Source organism: Rattus norvegicus, chromosome 5, assembly GCF_021556685.1.
Source record: "Rattus norvegicus strain SHRSP/BbbUtx chromosome 5, alternate assembly SHRSP_T2T, whole genome shotgun sequence".
Classification (NCBI taxonomy): Eukaryota; Metazoa; Chordata; class Mammalia; order Rodentia; family Muridae; genus Rattus; species Rattus norvegicus.
Window position 1 is genome coordinate 5,180,871 of NC_141538.1, and position 15,552 is coordinate 5,196,422.

General features: G+C 41.9%; 1 pseudogene; it reads left to right on the forward strand.

The window, feature by feature from the left end:
• Window positions 1–13,686: 13,686 nt before the first annotated feature.
• Window positions 13,687–14,590, forward strand: LOC148005588 (18S ribosomal RNA; annotated as a pseudogene; the record flags this gene model as incomplete).
• Window positions 14,591–15,552: the final 962 nt, after the last annotated feature.

A 15,552-nucleotide genomic window follows, 5' to 3' on the forward strand; every position in this document is an offset into this window, starting at 1 on the left:
TAGGAGGGAAGCCTGCCCAGTTGTTTTATGGATTCAGGGACCCAATGCTCTGTGCTCCTATGCTCCAGTGGGCCAGTATCCAAAGACCTTGGGTACAGGGGCCTACTGGCAACAAACAATACTTATGGACTGCCCGAAGAACAGTGGACCTTGGCGTGGGCTGGGTAACCCACTAGTTCATAGTCATCCCTGACTGCCCCCATCCCTTGCTCATGAGAAAATTGCTACCCAAAATGGCTTGCGTGGGCTGAAACAGCTGGGTGAGGCCATGTGTATGCATATCTACAGACTGTGTATGCGGAGCTTAAGACCTGTCTCAGTGCACCAGTACCTGATGCTGGGAGATGAATGGCTTAGCGCTGTTCTACTTGGAACATATCACTCCTGCCAGTCGGGCACTAACAATTATCACCCAATCCCGGACTTAAACCGTGATAGAGTGGCTGCTGTTTACCTTTGAATAGAGTGTCTCAAAAGATGGGACCACTGGTCAGCTGCCATGGACTAGATTCTCCACCTGTTGGGAGCAATCTGGTCACCTTGCTGCCCAATCCTGACCTGGAGCCACCACAGCACGAGTGTCAAGCACTGGCAGAAGCCCATGGGTGGAGGAAAGACCTCTGCGACTGGCTGACTGACCCCTGCTGAAAGCCGAGGCTACCTTGTCCACAGACGGGAACAGTTCTCTTCATGAAGGTCAGAGATAAGTGGGTGCTGCCATGGTGGACAACACAATGTCATCTAGGATGGCTGAACCTCAACCCCCCCCCCCCAGTACATCAGTGCCGCAGATGCCTTTGCCATCTCTTGGATGCCCTGGTGAAGACAACAACTGTGAGTACTATTCATTGCTCAGAATATCAGGAGGGAAGAGATTCAGTGGCATTGGGCAGTAACAAACCAGATAAAGTGGCTCGGGAAATGGCTATGCAGGAGCCTATCCTGGTTGCAGGCCTGCAAGAGACAGCCACTGAAAACTAGGATCGGACTAAGGGATGGCCTCACTTAGAATGTAAAACAGAAGAAAAGGCCCAAATTGCTTAAACGAAAAAAAAAAAAAATGACGCACTTGAGGGGAAAGCTATACTCCCCAGAGAACAAAGAAAAGACTCACTTTGCCAAATACAGAAATGGACTCATTTAGGAGATAAAAAGTTTGTCCAAGTAATTAAGTGTATGTAATAGACTTTAAGATTTTAGCCAGAGAGGCAGTAGAAAGTATAAGGTATGTCAATAAGTGAATGCTTAGCAAGCAAACAGGGCAAAGAGACCTAGAGAATTTAGTGAAAAGTCGAAGTGAACTTCACTGAGATAAAACCAGAAAAATATAATCACAAGTATCTCCTAGTGCTTGTAGATACTTTTTCAGGAATAGATAGACGCTTTCCTCACCAAACGAGAGACGGCCTCTGCAATCATCAAGAAGATACTGGAAGAAATCTTCCCCAGGTCTGGAATGCCCAAGGTAATCTGGTCAGACAACGGCCCTACTTTCGTTGCCAAGGTAAGCCAGGGTGTGGCCAAGTATTTAGAGGTCGATTGGAAATTACATTGTATTTACAGACCTCAAAGTTCAGGACAGGTAGAGTAAATAAATAAAATTTTAAAAGAGACCCTGACCAAATTAAATTAACCATGGAGACTGGCGCAGACTGGGTGACACTCCTTCCCTCTTGCTCTCTTCAGAGCAAGAAATACCCCTTCCAGATTCAGCCTTACCCGCTTTGATATCTTATATGGGGCCTCAGCCCCCCACCCCCAAATGTATTAGATGATGTTACTGAACCAACATGTCATAGTGCCATAGTAATAATGATTTGTGTGCCAGACTAAAAGACCTACAGGTGATACAGAAAGAAATCTGCTCACAGCTGACAGCAGCCTATGCTCCGGAGACCCCTGAGACATCTCATCAGTCATGAGTTCCAGGAGACTGCAGCTACACTGAGCCCAGACACTCGAGCCTCGCTGGAAAGGACCATACCTGGTGCTGCTGACCACCCTGACAGCTGTCAATTCTCAGCCCTCACCAGCCTCGTACTAGCTGTTGGGGCTGAGAGCTGGGACCTAGAGGGAAATTCAGTCATGTTTGTCCTGGGTTCTATCAAGATAGGTGTGGGATAGGCTTGATTTCCATTACAAATGATGTAACATTGCATATGTTAGTACTCTTAACACTTCTTGGGACTGTGCCTCAGGGATCACAGTCTGTATAAGCTTAGAAGTTCTAAAAGCTAGTCATGACCTTGGTGGATAGGCTTGGATAGTGTCCAGGTTAGAATCCTCATGTTAAGACAACAATACCAAGCTGTTATGCTAGATGAAGCTGAGTTCTCCATGAAGTTCTAGGATTAGAACTATTAACAAAAAAAAAGAAGTGGGGAATGTAGAACTAGAGTTTCATAAAGGTTGCTCATTGTCAGAGTCCAGATGTGCAGGGCCGGATGTGCCTGAGGGAGAGCCAGAGATAGGACTTGCCAAACCAGCTATCAGCCCCAAGGACACTGACCATCCTTCCTTCCCCAAGGACACCCTCCCCTTCCTTCAACCCCCTGAGTGAGATGAGCCACCCTACCTGCCTGCCGAGCTGCTAGATAACACATACTCCTTGCTGATGTCATTTTGCGCCGAAAGTAACCGTGCACCTTTTGAATTGACCAATCATGTGTAACCTCGCGAATGTCCCTTACCTCCCCTATAAAAACCCCTAAGTTTGGAAGCTCGGGGTCGACTCCTCTGTCTCCTGTGTGAGATACGTGTCGACCCGGGATCCCGCTAAGACCTGGGATCTCGTTAATAAAGCTACCTCTTGCTGTTACATCAAGAATGGCTTCTCGTGATTCCTGGGGGCGCCCCACCCCACGATCGGAGCGAGAGACACAGTTCCCCGTTTTGGGGTACGCTCTTTCAAGAGAAAGAACAGAAAAGAGAGTGAGGGTGGAGGGAATCTGCTTTTATTTGTACTGTGAGGTAAAGATGCCCAGGTGGAGGTGAGACTTGAGCCAAAACGTCTTCTGGGACTGTATGGTGTTACTGCTAAAGACAACACTTGATACCAACAATGCTTATACCTAAACCACACAAAAAAAACAAGAAAGAAAGAGAACTTCAGAGGAATTTCCCTTATGAATATCAAAGCAAAAATACTCAATAAAATTCTTACAAACCAAATCCAAGCAACCATCAAAATGATAATCCATCATGATTAAGTAGATTTCATCCCAAGGATGCAGAGATGGTTGAATATATGGAAATCCTTCAATGTAATTCACTAGAGGGGCAGGCAGTGAAAGGTACCCTGATTCCTGCTGGAGATAGGTTGAATCCCCAGGACACTTAAAGGGGACTGCTGGTGCCTTCCCAATTTCCCAGGATAACAGGTCCCCCCAAAGACCCCTTTCAGAGGTTTGAGACAGACTAGTCATGTAGGGCAATGCTGCAAGCCCCTTCAACACAGGTCATGTAGGCTCAAGACAGATCAGAGGTGGAAGCAGGACCACACCTACAAATAAGTATATGAGGAGGTCTTCCCAAGCTCTCAGGACAAACCAATAGGAAGTTCCTTCTGTCAGACACTGACCCATTCACAAAACTATTTAAGCACAATGAAAGGCGTGCAGAAATTATTCCATTGTCTATGAGCTTCTGTTATAAGAGCTGTTACTCTGCCACTTGGAGATGAGATCTGCTCTCTGGAAATCATCACTGCCAGAATCTCCCTTGCACTCCTCACTGGCTAGTCAGTCCCCTGCTGATTCAGCCCAGCCCAGGTAATCAAAGTGGCTGGCAGTGGGGGTAAGGAGAAGGACCAGCACTTGGGGTGGCAAAAAAAGGTTCCCCCTCCCTGCCTGAGATCTTTCTCCCTTTATCTGTACCCACACAACTAGCCAGCCTGGTCAGAGATCACTGTGGAGAGCACTCTGGCACCAGAGCCCTACAATGTAGTGCTGGAACAATGATCAACAAAACTGCAGTGTGGGAAGGTGAGTCACCTCCCCCAACTCTGGAGACTAGCAACCTATCTTTTCCTGCTGAGTTTTCATTCAGCACCATCTCAAGCTTAGGTCAAGCTGAAGGGGCAACTGAAGGCTCCTGGCCAGAGATACTCTCTGGAGTTGGCTGAAGGTCCCTCTAGCCCCTGTCTAAATCCTGACAGCGTGCAAAACAGCCTGCAATCAGTTTGGCAGACTCCCTATCTAACCTGATAAAGCAGCAGACACTTAAAGACACAGGGCACCTGCTCATTCTTTAATCTGCAGGAAGGCTTAAACTTTTGGACTCCTGTGGAATCCACCAAGGCCAATAGGCCAAGGGAATGTTCCCATTGGACAAACCGTTTTCCTCTTTTCTGTAACAGACACCAGCACAAAAACACAATATTAAAAAAAAAATTCCTCAGTTCCTGCACCCCTCCCCTGGCAGTGTTCTTGCAGCTTTTCACAGCCCAACACCCACCCTGTGGCAGTGTTGGTAAGTGGGGTAAGTGGTCAAACTTCTAAGTCCTGTATCACCTAGGGGATGTGCCCTGTGGCTGAGCTGATGAAGAAAACCCCCAAGGCTTCAAAGGAGACACTAAACAGTCTGTCTGCTCCTCCCCCCCCCCCCAGGGCAGGACTCCATTAAAAAAACAAAGGAGCTTCCACCTGCCTCTCTCCTTACTCCACCTTCCCCCATCCAACTAAGGAGATCTCTCCTTAGAGGTAGTGGATAAAACAGCCAACCAGATAAAGACCACATTAGGGCAGAAGATATCACCTATAAAGACAATGGAATACCCAAGGAGACCCAAAACGTTCCCTACAAATCACCCCCAATTCTATGGGCCACTGTTGACAGCACACCTCAAAGCTCTAGAACAAAAAGAAAGAGGAGTAGAAGGCAGGAAATAATCAAAATCAGACCTGAAATCAACCAAGTACAAACAAAAATGAGTATACAAAGAATCAGCAAAACCAAGAGCTGGTTCTTTGAGAAAATCAACATGATAGATAAACCCATAGACTAACCAGAGATCACAGAAAGGGTATCCAAATTAACAAAATCAGAAATGAATAGGGAGGCATAACAGCAGCATCTGAAGTAATTAAAAAAAAATTACATCCTACTACAAAAGCCTATATTCAACAAAACTGGAAAATCTGGAGGAAATGGACAATTTTCTAGACAGATACCAGGTACCAAAGTCAAATCAGGAACCATTAAAACACCCCCATAACTCTTAAGAAATAGAAGCAGTTATTGTTATTAAGAGTCTCCCAACCAAAAAGAGGCCAGGTACAGATGGATTCAGGTCTGGATTCTACCAGACCTTCACAGAAGACCTCATACTAGTACTGTTCAAACCAATTTCCCTTATGATTATTGATGCAAAAATACCCTTGAATGTGTTAAAACAGAATTCAAGAACACATCCAAATGATCATCCATCATAATCAAGTAGGCTTCATGCCAGGGATGCAGGGATTGTTTAATATACAAAAATCCATCAATGTAATCCACTATATAAACTATCCCAAAAATAAGAATGACATGGTCATTTGATTAATGCTGAAAAAGCATTTGACAAAGTTCAACACCTCTTCATAATAAAAGTCCTGGAAAAATCAGGAATTCAAGTCCCATATCTGTATATAGTAAAAGCAATATACAGCAAACCAGTAGCTAACATCATACTAAATGGAGAGAAAATTGAATCAACCCAACTAAAATCAGGAACTAAACAAGACTGCGCACTCTCTCCCTACCGATTCAATCTAATAGTCGAAGTCATAGCCAGAGCAATCAGACAGTGAAAAGAGGTCAAAGGGATACAAATTTGAAAGGAAGAAATCAAATTATCACTATTTGCAGATGATATGATAGTATAGTTAAGTGACCCCAAAAGTTCCACCAGAGAACTACTTAACCTGACAAACAACTTCAGCAAAGTGCCGAGGTATGAAATTAACTCAAACAATTCAGTACCCTTCTTCTACTCAAAGGATAAACAGGCTGAGAAAAAAATTAAGGAAATGACACCCTTCACAATATTCCCAAGTAATGTAAAATATCTTGGTGTGACTTTAACCAAGCAAAAGAAAGATCTGCATGACAAGAACTTCAAGTCTCTTAAGAAAAAGATTGAGGAAGGACTGAGAAGATGGAAAGGTCTTCCATGCCCATGGATTGGCAGGATTAATATAGTAAAGATGGCCATTTTGCCAAAAGCAATCTATAGATTCAATACAATCTCCATCAATATCCCTACTCAATTCTTTATTGAGATAAAAAGAGCAATTTGCAAAACCCAGGATAGCGAAAATTATACTCAACATGTAAAGAACTTCTGTGAGAATCACCATCACTGACTTCAAGCAGTATTACAGAGGAATCTTCATAAAAACTGTATGGGATTGGTACAGAGACAGACTGATAGAACAGTGGAATAGAATTGAAGACCCAGAAATAAACCCACACACCTATAGTCACTTGATCTTAGACAAAGGAGCTAAAACCATCCAATGGCAGAAAGATAACATTTTCAACAAATTGGAGGTCAGCATGTAGAAGAATGCAAATTGATCCATTTTTATCACCATGTACAAAGCTTAAGTCCAAGTGGATCTAGGCCCTCCACATCAAACCAGATACACTCACACTAAGAGAAGAAAAAATGAGGAAGTGTCTCGAACACATGGGCACTGGGCAAAATTTCCTGAACAAAACAACAATGGCTCATGCTCTAATATCAAGAATCGACAAATGGGACCTCATAAAGCTGTAAAGCTTTTGTAAAGCTAAAGACACTGTCAATAGGATGAAATGGCAACCAACAGATTGGGAAAACATCTTTAACAATCCTACATCTGATACAGGGGTAATACCTAAAACATACAAAGAACTCAAGAAGTTAGAATCCAGAGAGTGAAATAACCCTATTAAAAATGGGGTACAGAGCCAAACAAATCATTCTCAGCTGAGGATTATCGAATGGCCAAAAAACAGCTAAAGAAATGTTTAACATCCTTAGTCATCAGGGAAATGCAAATCAAAACAACCCTGAGATTCTATTTCACACCATTCAGAAAAGCTAAAATAAAAATCTCAGTTGACAGCAGATGCTGGGGAGGATGTGGAGAAGGAGGAACACTCTTCCATTGCTGATGGGATTACAAACTGGAACAACCACTTTGGAAATCAGTCTGGAGTTTCCTCAGAAAATTGGAGATTGCACTACCTGAGAACCCAGCTATACCTCTCTTAGGCATATACCCAAAAGATGTTCCAACATACAACAAAGACACATGCTCCACTATGTTCATATCAGCCTTCCTTATAATAGCCAGAAGCTGGAATGAACCCATATGCCCTTCAAAAGAGGAATGGATTCAAAAAAGTGGTACATCTACTCAGTGGAGTACTACTCAGCTATCAAAAATAATGACTTCATGAAATTCATAGGCAAATGGAATGAACTAGAAAATATCATCCTGAGTGAGGTTACTAAATCAAAGGAAAACACACTTGGTATGCACTCATTGATAAGTGGATATTAGCCAAAAATCTTGAATTACCCAAGATGCAATCCACAGACCACAGGAAGCTCAAGAAGAAGGATTACCAAAATTCAGATGCTCCCACTCCTTAAAAGGGGATATATGTATATGTGTGTATGTATATATATGTATATATGTATATATATATGTATACTAGATACGATTGATGAAGTAATAAAATGCATCTTGAAAGGAACCGGATATAGATCTCTCTTGAGAGACACATCCAGAGGATGTCCAATACAGAAGTCAATGCTAGCAGCAAACCACTGATCTGAGAGCAAAACCCTTGGAGGGAATTAGACGAAATATTGAAACAGTTGAAGGAGCATGCAACCCCATCAAACCAACAACGCCAACCAAACAGAGCTTCCAGAGCCTAAACCAGGACCAAAAGACTATACATGGAATAATCCAGGACTCCAACCGCATATATAGCAGAGAATAGACTTGTTGGGGCACCAGGGGAAGGGGAAGCCCCTGATCTTGACAAGGTTGGACCACCAATACAGGGGAATGTGGGGGGGAATAAAGTGGATATATATGGGGAATACCTGTATGGGGAAGGGGGATGGGAGGGAATGGGTGCATACAGGAAATTGGGAAGGGGAATAATGTTTGAAATATAAGAAAAGAAATATATCTAATAAAAATTTTTAAAAAATTAAAATTTAGGAACCAAGAAGATGCCAATGCCAGTTCTAGCTATAATGTTTAGGTCCTGAGATGGAGAAGGGGAGTTAACAAAAGTGAAGACACTGATCATCTTTTGATTTTCAGGCAAGTGGCCACAAATAACTTGAGCCTTCTATATTTATACAATAACAATTGTGCTTACCCAAGCAGTGATATCATTGCCTACATTATTAAAAGAAATCATAATATCCACATTTCAAAAGCTCTATCTTTACACAAATCCCCCAATAGTTCCCCTTCCTCCTTCTCCCATTCCTTGGATCAGTCACCACCTAAACTTATTTTGCATTAAAAAGCACAATTTCAGCAAGACAAAAGAGATGTCTGGCCAGGCTTGTCCTGTAAACAGGAAGACATACCTGTCTGGTAGCAAACATAGTTACATAGTTATGCATAGTGAGAGGCCGAATTAAACATTTGTTGGTAAACTATCTCTAGTTATTATCTCCTATCATAATTCCCTTTTAATTGCAGACAGACAAGTTCATTTTACAAAGCAGATCTTCTAGACATCTTTCTAATATATAGATCTTTGTAAGATGTAATCATTCTAAGAGCCATTTTCAAGTCTCTATCAATCCAACATAATGTCTGCATTTTCCATGTCTCTACTGATCAGATATAGCTTCTTAAAAACAGTTATGTAAGCAGGACCTACCTCTCTCCACAACTGACACAGACTTGCTCAGTGTGACTGGGTACTTCTCTAAAGATATGATTATAAGTCTCAAATTCTCAGGATTTATGGTAACATCTGGAGGATTGATAGATACAAAAAGAGGTGAAGAACATTTTATGCCTTGAAAGAGTTTTGAGAAAAATGTAGAATCATCCACAGTGACTTAGTCTGTGTGACTCCAGATGGCCTTGTCCATGACTGATGAAGTGCTACAGTTTTGATAATGACTTTATGCAGTACAATGAAGGAATGGAGAGCTTGTAGGGCATGCAAACTTGGTACTAAATATTAAGGCCACCAAATTTACCTTGTCAACTGAGAAGTGGTTTCCATGGACTTGCCATAGTAGAATCCTGTCACTGAAGCACTCATATGCTATTCCTTGCAGCAGCTACATGGCCACTGCCAGAAAGAGGTCGCACCTCTGCTAAATTATTTCTGATACATGCATGAGGATCTGAGTGCAGTCTCCAGAGAACATGTAAAAAGTCATGGGACTGTGTTCCAAGCTAATCATCCTGGTTCCTGTGAAATGGAGAAGAAAGAAACCCTGTGGCTTGACAGAGCCCCAGTCTAGCTAAATTGGTAATTCCATGGTCAGCTTGAGACCACATCACAAAATCAATACAGTAGAGAGTGACTGAGAATGATACCCAGTATTGACCTTTGACCTCCTTATTCACACCTATGGACATGCAACTGCAGACACATGTGCCCCCACACAAACATGTACACACAAAGTACTGTGACCTTATAAGCAGACTCAAGCCTCTTTAGAAAGTTTCATGTCATTTTTTACCCTGCAACATCTCTCATACAGCACACTGTTCCTTATGGTTTGCACTTTATCTTTTCTTAGTTTTAGATATATTATGCCCATTGTCTATCATAATGAATTTCATCTTTAAAAATAACCTCAGAATCATTATATTCATTCAGCCTCCTTGTCTTTAGGCAACAGAAATATTTTTTTAACTTATTTTTACAGGACACTGGAGAGTTGACGGAGAAGTTAAGAACATGTACTACTTCTGAAGAAGACCCATGTTAGATTCAAAGAACAAGATGACTCATAATCACTGGTAATTTCAGTTTCAGGGACCCAATACCCTTCGTTTTCTAGCCTCCACAGGCAACCCTATGCAGGCAAATATTCACACATAATTTAAGAAAGAAACAGCCCCCCAAACACATGTTTACAATTTAAATTATTTTCTGGCCTTATTTTTTTTTTACTAGGACAAAGAGGGTAAAATTATTCAATCTACTTCATATTTCTGAAGGGGAACAACATTTTGCCTTCTCAATAGGAGACAAACCTCTCCAGATTTAGAGGCATCTAAATCCAAGTTGACAAAAGTGTCCATCATATACACTAATATGCCTTTTGAATTGTCTTTTACTTTTCCATAATGGGTATTGCTTACAATTGTGTTGCTACAGATTTGGTTTTACCACAGGCTTCTTTGATGCTCTGAGCAGCTTTGATTTTAATTTCTGCTCCTCTCTCAATTAGCTTCTAACCCTACATTGTTATTCTATCTTATCATTCATTTTATAACATCCATGCTCCATGAATTTGAAGAAGATAACAACAATTGCTGCTTAAAGTGTACTTCTTTTCCTTATAGTCACTCTATTGAAAAACAGAGACTTTTGCCTTTAATTACTGTTTTCTTTCTTTGACACAAGTTTTTTCCTTGAGTATAATAATACTGTTTTACTCTTTTAAATTTATCCTTTCCAAGTAAGACAATAGAAAACTTGTGGGGGTGCTTTGTAAATGAATATTAGCATGATCCCTATTGTCTATATTTTGATGTCTTCTACATTTGAAAAATGAGTGCTGATTCAGCAACTAAATCCTGCACAGGCAACCACTGTGGAGAGTCCAGTGGAAGTATTCCAGGACTCCTGATGGATGTCAGATCCCCTTGGACTCATACACCAGACATTTTTAACTAGTATATTACCCTAAACCCAAGTTGTTGGGGTATTTTCTTTCATCCTCTAACTCATATCTCAGAAAGAATGAAGAATATCATATTGGAACAAGGTCACTTGATTCTATTTCATGATGTGAATAAGAAAGCTGGAATCTCCTAGTCGTATTCCTGATTTGGTTATAAAGGAGAACATTTTGTTTTATTTCTCTAGTTACATACAGTACATTTCAGTGTAGATGCCTATTCCTCCACCATTTATGGAAAGGTCCCTATAAATCTAAGTGATACAAATACAAGTGCTATTGTCTGGTCACCCTGGTTACACAATTCCACTGTGGAAAAGTCTCTGGAATCTACATGCCCCATATTTAAGTTTTTTGATTCACCAGTCTGAGTAATACATGTTCATGAGTCTGAACTTATTTTATCCAGGAGTTGTTTAGTTTATCTCTGTAAGACCAAGTTGCCTTCATATGAACTATGTTTGTATTCTTTTTTTAATTCTCAATATTATGTTCTGTTGCTCTGTAATACTAGGCAGAAATTCCATGTATGTAATTTTTTTCTTGCTTCAGAAATGGGAGAAACGGAACACACATATTTACAGGGATACAGGATGACGGAGTACAATTAATGGCATTCATTTCCTCCTTCCATTGTGTATGTCCCAAGGACCAAACCAAGGTTAACAGCCTTGGCAACAAATATCTTTACCTACTGAGCTATTTCACTCTTCCTAGTATATTTCATAATTTATTGTTGCAAGCCCAATTGCTACCCCATGCCAAAAAAAGGAATGTTTTCTTGCTGGTGTGTGCTATAATCTAAAGCATTTCTTTAGATTAAGTCATTGTCCTCTTTAATACCCTATTATGATACATATAATATCTGTGGGCATGCAGAAACACATATACACACATAATTTCACTGACATACACTGTCGATGCCCAATGCCCGCACTGACACGGTACCGAGAATCAGGCGAAAGCCTGCGGGATTAAAGAAACACACACACACACACACACACACACACACACACACACACACACACACACACAGAGGTTATTATTAGCCATTCTTTTGTAAAATTTTTAATGATATCACTTCAATACAGAACCTTAGAGATATACATCCACAAACTCTCACCTACAAACTATATAGGAAGGTTTTTTATCAATGTGATATAAAACTAGAGATAACTTGGAAGAAGAAATCTTAACTGAGAAAAAATTGTTCATAAGATTGTCCTATGAAAAAGCCTGTGGGCACTTTATTGATCAATAATTTTGTTGGAGGGCCCAACTCCCTGTAGGTTGTCCCACTCCTGGGTTTATTGTTCTAGCTTTTATAAAAACACAGGCTGAGCAAGCGATAAATATAGACCAATAAACAATCTTCTTCCCATGTCTCTCTAACATTTCCTGCCAGCTTAATCACTGGGATATCTTCCCACCCTACCTGATGTAACTAGGATTTGTTTAGTGATTTTGTGTTTTGGACTGATGGCTGCTAATGGGATCATAAAATAAGACTTAAGTTGAATCTTTCAACGTTCTTCAAAATGTGTAAAATAATTTTATTCTAATACCCTCATCTTTGAGACACAGGACATCATATATGAAAGGTCAGAACGATTCTGCCATAAATATAGGCATCCTGAAAGGTTAATTCTTTACAACCAATAGGTCCAGGTAAGAACTAGGTAGATAAATATTAGCAAAATGATTGTACATTGTAAGGTTAGTTTATATAAGGAAGTAGCCATGTTTGAAAGTGTCATATAATTGAGGGTCAGATAAAGTAGTAATTCAAAGAAAAAAGTGACAGAAAGTATCACAGATAAAATGTGCCCAATTCACATGAGAACAGCTTAGGAATAAGAGAATGCACAAGAGTAGAGAAAGAGAGACAAAAATAGACAAAAGAAAGACAGAGAGAAGTGAGCAAGAAAGAGAAGTTGTAGTGTGTGGCATGTGTTTATGGAAGTTTTCTGGACATGTTTTTACAGATTCAGGTTCTGAGAGAACAAACTATTCACTGGGGAAAACAGAAAAAGCTGGAGAATTAGAAGGATCCAGAAGATTGTAACACATTGTCCAAGTTAATGTGAGTCCAAGCAGAATATCTCATGAAGATGCCAAGAGAAACCATATTGAGTCAGTCAGCTTGGAAGGTTGGATTACATGGAGGCTAGAAGCTCCTAGTATTAGGTCTATAAATAGTAGAACAGAGGGAAAACATACTCTGGCCTCAGCCTAAAGGACGTATTTGCATAGCTTGGGTAAGACTTTTATCTCATCACTTTATCTAAGAAAAGAAAAGTGACATTCACTTAGAAAGACATACAGAAAGACACACAGACAGACAGAAACACACACACACATAAACAGAGACACACAAACACACAAACATACAAACATAGAGTGGTATGGGAAGGGAGGGAAGCAGAGAGGGAGGGAAGAAGGGAGAATGCTTGCAGTGAACCATTGAACTTAGAACAAGGTTCCAAAGAGAGGAGTTACAGAAAGAACTGAAGTAGTTGAAGGGGTTTGCCACCCCATAAGAAGAACAATATCAACCAACCAAACCCCTGCCCTCGATCTTCCATGGACTAAACAACCATCCCAAGAACACACAAGGATGAGCCTATGGCTCCATCTGCATATGAAGCAGAGGATGTCCTTTTCAGGCACCAATGGGAGCAAATGTCCTCGGTCCTGTCAAGGCTTGATGCCCCAGTGTAGGGAACTGTCAGAATGGGCAGGTTGGAAGGAGTGAGTGGGTGACTGAGGAACTGCCCTCACAGAACAGGAGGCATGAGGGGAAATAATAGCTGGTTTCTAGAGGACAAATCAGGAAAGGGGATAATACTTAAAATGTGAATTAAAAAAATGCCCTCCCCCATCGAAAGAAAAAGAAAGAGAAATGGAGAAAGAAAAAGAAAATCAAATGGGGGTACATAACTAAACAGATGCCGACTGGGTTCGTGGTGGCGTTATTCCCATGATAGTCAAGCATCTTCTGGGAAACCAAAGTCTTTGGGTTCCGGTGGAGTATGGTTGCAAAGCTGAAACTTAACAGAATTGACAGAAAGGCACCACCAAGTGTGGAGCCTGCAGCTTAATTTGACTCAACACGGGAATCCTCACCCAGCCTGGACACAGACAGGATTGACAGATTGATAGGTCTTTCTCGATTCCTTGGGTGGTGGTTCATGGCTGTTCTTAGTTGGTGGAGCGATATGTCTGGTTAATTCAGATAAGGAAGAAGACTCTGGCATGCTAACTAGTTACGCGACCCCCAAGCAGTCGGGGTCCCCCAACTTCTTAGAGGGACAAGTGGTGTTCACCCACCTGACAGTGAGCAATAACAGGTCTGTGATGCCCTTAGATGTCCTGGGCTGCACGTGCACCACACTGACTGGCTCAGCATGTGCCTATCCTATGCCTGCAGGCGCGTGTAACCCATTGAACCACATTCATGATGGAGATCGGGGATTACAATTATTCCCTATGAAAGAGGAATTCCCAGTAAGTGCGGGTCATAAGCTTGCTTTGATTAAGTCCCTGTCCCTTCTACACACTACCCTTTGCTACTACTGATTGGATGGTTTAGTGAGGCCTCATCCGCCCATGGCCCTGTGGGAGGGCTGAGAAGATGGTGGAACTTGATTATCTAGAGGAAGTAAAAGTCATAACAAGGTTTCTGTAGGTGAACCGGCGGAAGGATCATTAATGGAGAAGGCCGAGGGGGTGTCTGGTCCTTTCTTGGGCCTGTGTGAGTCCCTCCTCTCACCGGGAGGGGCGTCCCCGTGTCCTGGTCGCCATCGTGGCCCGTGCCACAGCCTGCAAGCCAAGTGAGCATTTCGGGAACAGCAGGGATTGTGATGGAGCAGTGCGGGGAGGGTGTCAGGTCTGGTCAATTGAGGGATCCTCCTCCCCCGCCCCGAGTATTACAGCACTTCCTCTCCATACAGAAGACACTGACAGACAGACAGACAGACACACACACACACACACACACACACACACACACACACACACACAGGCACTCACACACACAGAGACACACACACACACACAAATACATATTTAAATATTTAAAATGATGTTTAAAAAAACCAGTCTTCCTGTTTAACAGAGGTTTAAAGGGAAGTTGGCTGACAGAATGTTTTTGTGGGTTTTTATTCTCTTTTTTACCAAATAGGAGGTAGATCTGTTGGCCCTTTTATTAAAAGCCAAAGTATTAAGTGGTGAGCAGATGTATCAACCTTTACCATTCTGTTCCTTTCATGAAAACCAGGTAGTGTTGTTTCTTTGACTTTTCCTTTTTGAAACAAAATGGAAGGAGCTCTACCAGTTGGCCTAGTTTCCCTGTTCCTTTTAACTCTTCCACTGTATGCTCAATGAAATAAAGGAAATAAATGAAGTTTCCAGTTATTTATTTGTTTGGGAGACCCGAACTCTCTCTCAAGAGATATTTCCACCACCCCCCCCCCCCCGCCGCCACCACCACCACACATACACACAGGAGGCCTACTCCCTGTATGTGGGGGAAGGGGGAGGGGTGGACAGGAGCTAGCTAAGAGGGGGTGGGGTGGGGCTGGAGAATATGCATGGCACTGAAGCTCTGTCAGGGAAATACTGCAGCTGCCCTAGCATGGTTGCTTCAGTGCTGAGCCAGTCGGTGCCTCTTT